Source organism: Lontra canadensis, unplaced genomic scaffold (genome assembly GCF_010015895.1).
Source record: "Lontra canadensis isolate GAN:19392208 unplaced genomic scaffold, GSC_riverotter_1.0 scaffold26, whole genome shotgun sequence".
Taxonomy (NCBI): domain Eukaryota; kingdom Metazoa; phylum Chordata; class Mammalia; order Carnivora; family Mustelidae; genus Lontra; species Lontra canadensis.
Window position 1 is genome coordinate 7,844,562 of NW_022631020.1, and position 8,367 is coordinate 7,852,928.

Sequence of the window (8,367 nt, forward strand, 5' to 3'; positions counted from 1 at the left end):
GTAGCATTAACTAACGTTTGATGTTTAATCTTTGATAAAATGAACTTCTAATAGTTTCACTTCAATTTCATAAATTGGATGAAAGTATGCAGCCGATAGCAAGTATTAAGTAACTTCTTATTTGAAGTATCTGATGGTATTGATATAAAACTGGAATAATTACTTTACCTGTGAAGGATTTTCTGATAACAAAGCTAGTATATAGACTATTTTTCATGCTGTATAAGAAAAACTGAAGATGAAAATAGAATAAAAATAATTAAGAGAGCAACCTTTGGGTAAAAATTTTTTATATAATGATATGTAAACACTCTTTCATAACAGCTTTAAGTTTGTAAAGATAATAATAGAACTTGACCAAAATAATAGGGATAGACAACAGAACTCTAACCAGGTCACAATTTCAAATGTGGTTCTATGGTAAAGAATGATTCCTTTTTAGCACAGAAACTTGTTAAATCCTTACATTTGAACACATACCTATTCACACATCAACTAGCTTTATTAATTCTTCTTCAGCAGACTTGATATCTTAGACTTCCTGTACTGAATCTTGTCACCAAGGTGGGCAGTAAGTATTGGCCAACATTCTGAGTGGTTACATAATCAATAACAACTTTCTTGAACAATAAAATCATATAACTCAATTTTCCAATAAATTTATATATTTTGGGGGTGCCTGAGTGGCTCACCATGGTTGAGCTTCTGCTTTAGACTCAGGTCATGATCTCCAGATCCTAGGATTGAGACCCATATCAGGATTCCAGCTCAGTGGGAAGTCTGCTTCTCCCTCTCCCTCTGCCTCTCCCCCTGCTTGTGTGCTCTTTCTTTCTCTCTCTCTCTCTAATGAATAAATAAAATCTTTAAAAAAGTATATTTTTTAGTTTATCGCCACTGAATATTTTTTTAATAACACAAAGCAGCCAAACGGAAGTGTGACCAAACAATAAATATAGAGTTAGAGCTTTGAACCATAAATGACAAAAATAATAAGTGTGACAAAAGCATCCATACCAATATGTTCTGTTGCAGGGCTACCGAATTTCTATGAAATACATATATTTAAAATATAATTAGTGTATGATTTCTCCTTACTCCTTGTGGCTTTTGGTGTCTTATAAACATTGTCAGGTGTCATTCATGGCACATCTAGCTATTTATCAAAAGGTCAATAAAGACAGCCAAGTGAGAGAATGTACTTCATGTTATTAGTTAAAATGTTATCTTTAAAGAGATTAGTTCTGGGGCACCTGGGTGGCTCAGTGGTTAAGCCTCTGCCTTCGGCTCTGGTCATGATCTCGGGGTCCTGGGATTGAGCCCCGCATTGGGCTCTCTGCTCAGCAGGGAGCCTGCTTCCCCCCTCTCTCTCTGTCTGCCTCTCTGACTACTTGTGATCGTTGTAAAATAAATAAATAAATACATTTAAAAAATAAGAGATTAGTTCTCTTGGGTCTTGGAAAGGTTAGGGAATGAGACTGGGATTTTAGTCGTCTTTCAGACTTAAATGAATGGTAAAACTCAGTTCACTGCTCACGAGTCTCTACCACCCCAGGGACAAAGGCAGAAGATGAAAGTAGAAAGTGAAAATATGCCATACTCATCCTACTCATCATCAATGCAACTATTGATAATAATTTTTTTTTTTTAAAGATTTTATTTGTTATTTATTTGACAAGTGAGATCACAAGTAGGCAGAGAGGCAGGCAGAGAGAGAGGGGGAAGCAGGCTCCCTGCCGAGCAGAGAGCCCGATGCGGGGCTTGATCCCAGGACCCTGGAATCATGACCTGAGCTGAAGGCAGAGGCTTTAACCCACTGAGCCACCCAGGCACCCCTTGATAATAATTTTTAATAACAATGACAAATCAGGAACAAATACTAAATAAACCAGATGGGTCTCAGGGACAGTAGGTTCAACTGGATATATCCCAGGAAAACCAACATCTGGTCACCCATGATATTGACACTTCTATACCATAGAACCACATTTGAAATTGTCACCTGGATAGAGTTCTGTTGTCTATCCCTGTAATTTTGATTAAGTTCCATTATTGCATTTATGAACTGAAAGCTGATATGAACCTTAAAGTTCTAGGAAAGAAAAATCTCAGAAAGCTATAAATAATGAGTGTCGTATCTGGATGGATTGCTAATCACAATAAACAACCTAATATTCTCATTTTTAATCCAGTTACATTTGTGCACAGTGAGTCACATAAATTTAATCTGGAATTACAATTATTTAATGTTCTTATCATTCAACAGTCAGAAGTTTTAAAAAATGCTGAATGTATTTTAAAGTAAAAAAGCACATTGAATTAAAGAATACTTGGGTATTCAGTTGCTTGCTCAGTGAGGGAGTTGAGAAAATGGAGCACTATAAACAGCGACACAAAGGTCCCTTTGCCATTAACATCTGTGACAGCCATGGTTATTAATATTATAACCATTTTTCACAGCAGGAATGGTTTCAACTTCCATTTTATATTACAACAAATAATTTGGGAAATGATTAATGAGATTTTTAATTATAGATTGAGTTTATCTTAAAACAATCTGTGGCACTACAGCTGGAAAGGATCAGGCTTTAATTACATCCAGGAAAAACCCCACAGTGAAGCAAAACACGTCCATTTCAGGGTGCCCAGACCTTCTCCATGACTGGTTCACCTTCACACTTGGCTGCTTAGCTCTGTTTTTTAGCACATGGTGCTAATGAGACCACGGTCATGTTTTCACTCCCCATATGTGCCAGTTAGCTTCTCTCTGTTCCCGTGTACAGATTGTTTTCCTAAACTTTTGCTGCCAACTCAAAGATTTCTCCGCTCATTCACCTGGGAGATCTGGCAAAAAAAGCATGGAAGATTCATCATCAAATTAAAACTACTGTCGATTGCTTGGAGATGGGGGTAAGAAGGCTTGCTTGGAAAAATCAGTGTCAGTATAGTCTTCAAAATGGCATATTACTTCAGAGGTTTCCTCTGCCTTGATTACTGTAAGTTTTACTTTAAAAAATAATTACTTAAGGGAGACTTTAGAGTAAAAGGACCCTAGACTAGGACTTTAAAAGCCAGATTTTATTCTGATCACTTTGCTGAAGTAGCTGTATGACCTTGAACTGTTACCTAATTAACCTATGCTCATTATCCTTATTTGTGAAGTCTGGGTATTGCCTCAGATAATTGTCCACCCGAGGAGCTCCAAGTATTTATAATTCCATGACTCAAGATATCAGGCACTGGAAGCGTTATTGGACATGAAGCTGGAGGCTAAAAAGGGGGACCTGATGCATCTCACAAACTCAAACTGAGTCTCAGGCAGATGGTTATTAGTCGTTAGTTGTCAGAGTGTCTTGTTGAGCAAAATTGTGCTCGCATTGACTTCCAGGTGCTTCTGTTTTGTAGTGCTGGTTTTCCAGTTTGTTACTTCCAGGAAGAGAGTGACATCAGGCATTAGGCCGGGGGCAGAAATACATGATATTGGTCTCGATGAATTTGCTCACTATCTTTCTTTTGTTTATCCAAGCAGACTTCTGCTGTAGGTTTGGAATGAAGGCATTCTTCCTTGTCAAGTTCTGGTAATTATTTTTCACCATAAATAAGCACAGAGCCCTTTTCAGCTATGCATCACCGAGTAACTGTCAGAAGACAAGTGCCATGACAAGAAATGTCCCTCCTTAAAATGATTTATTTATTTCTACCCAAAGACACCTTGTGGAGGGGAGAGGTTGACATGAAGTCTTTCTGCTTCACGTAAGAAAATGTTCTTGTTTACTGATCGAAAGAGGAATAAATAAAGCTATATTTAACATGAGTGCTTATCATAAAGACTTCGTGTTCGTTTTAACAAATATAGGCTGAATATGAATCATAACTAAGGCAATTCTTATTGAGGAATAAATGAATCATAACTAAGGAATAAATGAATTATTGAGGAATAAATGAATCATAACTAAGGAATTCTTATTGAGGAATAAATTATTACACATCAAAAGCAACAGTACTCATTTTTAGTTTATTCATAGTAACTGATGGGGGTGGGGTAGACTGTGAATGCTTTTATTTATGAATTAATGGATTTCCATGGCTTAGTGTTCGTGAGACATAACTTTGAGTATTGTTCCACAGATACTCAGCAATATATGTACATAATACAAATACTTGTTTTCATTCACTCACACACACAGACACACAGACACAGAATATTAATGGTCATTTATCCTAACTTTTCATTTCATTCCATTGATTCTTGCTCCAGGTTATAAGATAAGAGATGGACAAACAACTTTGTCTTTCTGATTCTGCAACTTTTGTTGCTTTCTCTATTTCAACCTCCTTTTGTGTGTGGAATGGAAATAATTAGCATTAGAGTCTATTGCCAGAAATTTCACAAGGATCTAGCATTATTCATTTTTCATAAATTTGTGGAGAATGTGGTGAAGTAATTAAAGGGGAAACACCATCCTTGATGAGGAAGAGGGCTCATGTCCAATTGGGGAAACACATATACCAGACTGCCTCAGTATCTTTGCTGCCTTTGAAATTCACTGTATATGATGTTGTGCTAGTAAAATAACTTTATATTTATAGTAATCAGACAAATGCATTAATTAATTTTAATTGAGGACAATTTTTTTGACATTTTTATTTTGATATGAGGAATAGAAGTCATTAAGTATCTGTTTATATCCTTTATGTAGAGTTTAACTGAGTAGGAGGAGACTAATACATTTTGTGGTAGTATTAATGATGGTTTATTAGCAATATTACTACACTCAGATTTTGGAAGAAAATAGGTTTCGGAGAAAGAGTAAATTCTAAGTTGTCAGAAGAATGACATAGAAAGGAATATTAGGTTTTCTCCTTCTGCGTCAAAACTCCTCAGTTCTCTCTTCGTGATGTCACAAATTGGATAAGAAAATATTTATGAGAAATATCTCAAATCAGAATCAAAATTTCATGTTCAAATACTGAAAGCATTGTGTTTAAGATCAGGAGACAGAGAAGAATGTCAAAAATCACCTTACTATTATTGTTCTGGAACTAAGGGAAGAAGCTATTAGAGCCAAGAAAGAAGCAAGAGATGTACATTTGGAAAAAAAAAAAAAAAAGGCAGAGTGAAATTTATTATTCTCATGTGACCTGATTATGTGAATAGAAAATCTAAATCTAAACCTAAGAAAATCTAAAAGAATCACATAAGTGTTTTTGAGTCAACAATCAAATTAAGTAGGAGGGCAGGTCAAATTAATAAACAAGAATCAAAAACTTTTAATATATAAGCTGTCAAATGGAAGAAAATATCCTATTTCAATAGCAAATAAAAATAAAGACAGCAGTTCTTCCTTAATCTATCTGTTGAAAACAATAACAAATAAATCAGAGAAGGTTTTTTTTTAATAAATAGGTAAAATATGCTAACTTCCTTGTGGAAAACGAATTAGTTTGCTATGAAAATCTGCAAAGTATGAATGATAAACTAACTAGAATCTTGGGTAACAAAATATATGTTGAAGCAATATTATATAAAATACATTTTAGATAATTTATGGACTTTTCTTTCTTTTTTAAACAACAATCTGGTTGGCTATAAAGCATGTTTAGATTATAGGACATTTTTATGTTTTGGGTATTAAACCTCCGACTATTAAAAAAAGGTTGTTATTTTCAAACCTTTATGTTACCAGTATATCACAATCAGAGCATGAAGGGCATAAAGTTGCTTTAGGTCATGTTTAGGTACTGTTTAACTACTTTTTCTTTAGCTGATAAGCCATCACAATATTAAGGACTAGGTTTAAATAACTACAAAGCCAATTCTAAAATTATATCATTATGCTCTATTTTGGAAATTGAGCACATATTCTGTTGAAAAGTTAGTGGAGATTTAATTGATTTGCCACATTTCTTAAATAAAGCAGATGCTCGTTAACTCCTTTGCATTGTGTTTTTTTCTATAAAATGGCAATTGTGCAGAAGAATTGGAAGAACATATTTGAAAAGTCCTCTGTATTGATGCACATCAGTGCTCTTCTTCCACGCATGCTCCTTAGTCATCATAAAGCAGGTGGCACCAATGGCAGAAGATAAAGATATATCAAGGATTAACCATCCCTCACGAATACCCAACAGTTTACCTTGTCCTTGAAAAAATAACTCAAACTCAATTTTAAATATCAATGTAAACAATCATATGCGCTTCCAAAAAGTGCACTAGAAGCAATGTACTTTAAAGTTAGTTCAGTTAACCAGCAGCTTGATGATTTTAAATCCAAAATTAGAGAAATGGAAGAAAGGGTAAAACTACTGGAAAAACACAGTAGGGAATGTAAGTAGAGTGTGAAAACTGCTGTGGAACAGATTGCTGTTATAATTAGAGACAACATTTCACTCTCCTTTAAATACGAGTCCCTGGAAATTGCTCTGAGTAAAAGAGAGGGAGACACAGATGTTTCAGTGCACAGCTGGCAGGAATCACAAAGACCATAGTCAGACATAAACCAGTTGAAAAATAAACCAGCTAACTAAGTAACAGTAACACCTGGCTAGACCTTAGATGCAAATATATATTGTTCTTAATAAATTACAGTAAACCCACCCACCTGAGAGGGTTGATGGTGAAGAAAATATTTACCTGGTACAAAATACATTGCACGTATATAACAATTTCTCTAAGTCTCGTGATAGATAGAAGTGAAAAACCTAAATATAAAAGAACGAGATATTTGAAACTTATAAGCTCAATATAAGGTTAATCGTAGCTTTAACATTAAATTATGTCTCATATAAATCTTGCGAAGAAGTAACCAAACATTTGGTGATTAATCAAGATTCTTTCTCCTGTACAGTTAAAAGAACATTGAATGCATGACCAGGAAGAACATTCCACATGCCCAACTTCTGGGCTCACCAGCCTTCTGCATGTTCTCTGAAGGATCACACATCCTCTACCCTCTCTCTTATTTTGTCTTGCTACATCAGTGGTAGGCAAATAAAAAAGAATACATGCTCTTTTGGCTTAAAATTGACCCAAATATCAGAAATAGCATAATTCCTCATTTTGTCCTCTCATTTTTAAATTTTATCAAATAACAACACATACATTAGTGTTTTCTTCCATCTCTTTCTCCCCTTCCTCCTCTTCCTTCATCTTCCTCCTCTCCTCCTCCTTTTCCTTCTTCCTCTCCTTCTTCTTCTCCTCCTCCTTTTTTGTTTTCACAAGATACACAGAACAGTTCCTAACAGCACATTAGCTGTACGTTTGTACTTGCAGACCTATCCTCTAGAGTTTCTTAGGCTGTTATGATATTTGCCAAAAACATATTATCCCGTGAGTGTGAAGATTGTCAGAGAGGTGGTAAGTGACTGTTAACCGGCCTCTAGGAATCCACAGGCTGTCTGTGTTTGCCCTTCCCCAAAGCAACCCGGGAAGCCTGATCTACTTGTCTCTACAATGCAGACAATTTTCACTTTTCTTGCCTTTGCTTCATTCTGCTAGGGAGTGTAAAGAAGAACAATCTCTCTGATGAGAATCCAGATACTCAAAGAGCCTTTCTTCAGAGTGTCTCCCTTCCTTCTGATTGCTATCCCGTGGAACACTCGTACTTCAGCATCATGAGGAAAGGAACAAGTCTTTTCTTCTAAGTTAGGGACATGCTATGTTTTACTGGACATGGTTTAATCAGCTGTTTTTTTTTTGTTGTTGTTGTTGTTGTTTTGTTTTGTTTTTAGATTTTATTTATTTATTTGACAGAGAGAGACACAGCAAGAGAGGGAACACAAGCAGTGGTGGGGTGGGAGAGAGAGAAGCAGGATTCCCGCTGAGCAGGGAGCCTGATGTGGGGTTCGATCCCAGGAACCCAGGATCATGACCTGAGCCTAAGGCAGATGCTTAATGACTGAGCCACCCAGGTGCCCCTTATCAGCTGTTGTTGATAGATGTGTTGTATAGAAGTAAGATGTAGTAGTCCTAATCCCATCTTCCCATCCCTAACACTTGCATATTAAGGAAATATTTGCTATATCTCAATTTCATGTGTTAACAGTCACTTGTTTCTAAGTATCTTGACTACCTCTATTGATCAATAAAATTATTCTATCTTTTGTTTTGGAAAACTGCAGAACAGGCACAAAAGAAAGAATGAATCCAAGTTACTGATTAAAAAAAATGTAGAGTATAGTATGAAAATGATACTAGATCAACAAACACAGTGGCTCAGCATTTTTTTTTTAAGATTTCATTTATTTATTTGATAGAGATCACAAGTAGGCAGAGAGGCAGGCAGAGAGAGAGGAAGGGAAGCAGGCTCCCTGCAGAGCAGAGAGCCCGATGCGGGGCTTGATCCCAGGACCCTGGGATCATGACTTGAG

The 8,367-nt window shown here is 35.9% G+C and overlaps 1 long non-coding RNA gene across 1 annotated transcript; it reads left to right on the forward strand.

Annotated features, from left to right (window-relative positions):
• Positions 1 to 2,784: 2,784 nt before the first annotated feature.
• On the forward strand, positions 2,785 to 7,607 carry LOC116871534. Its single transcript, XR_004383417.1, has 3 exons — positions 2,785 to 2,907; positions 3,527 to 3,750; positions 7,496 to 7,607. It is a non-coding gene; the product is annotated as an uncharacterized LOC116871534 (long non-coding RNA).
• The last annotated feature ends 760 nt before the right edge of the window (positions 7,608 to 8,367 follow it).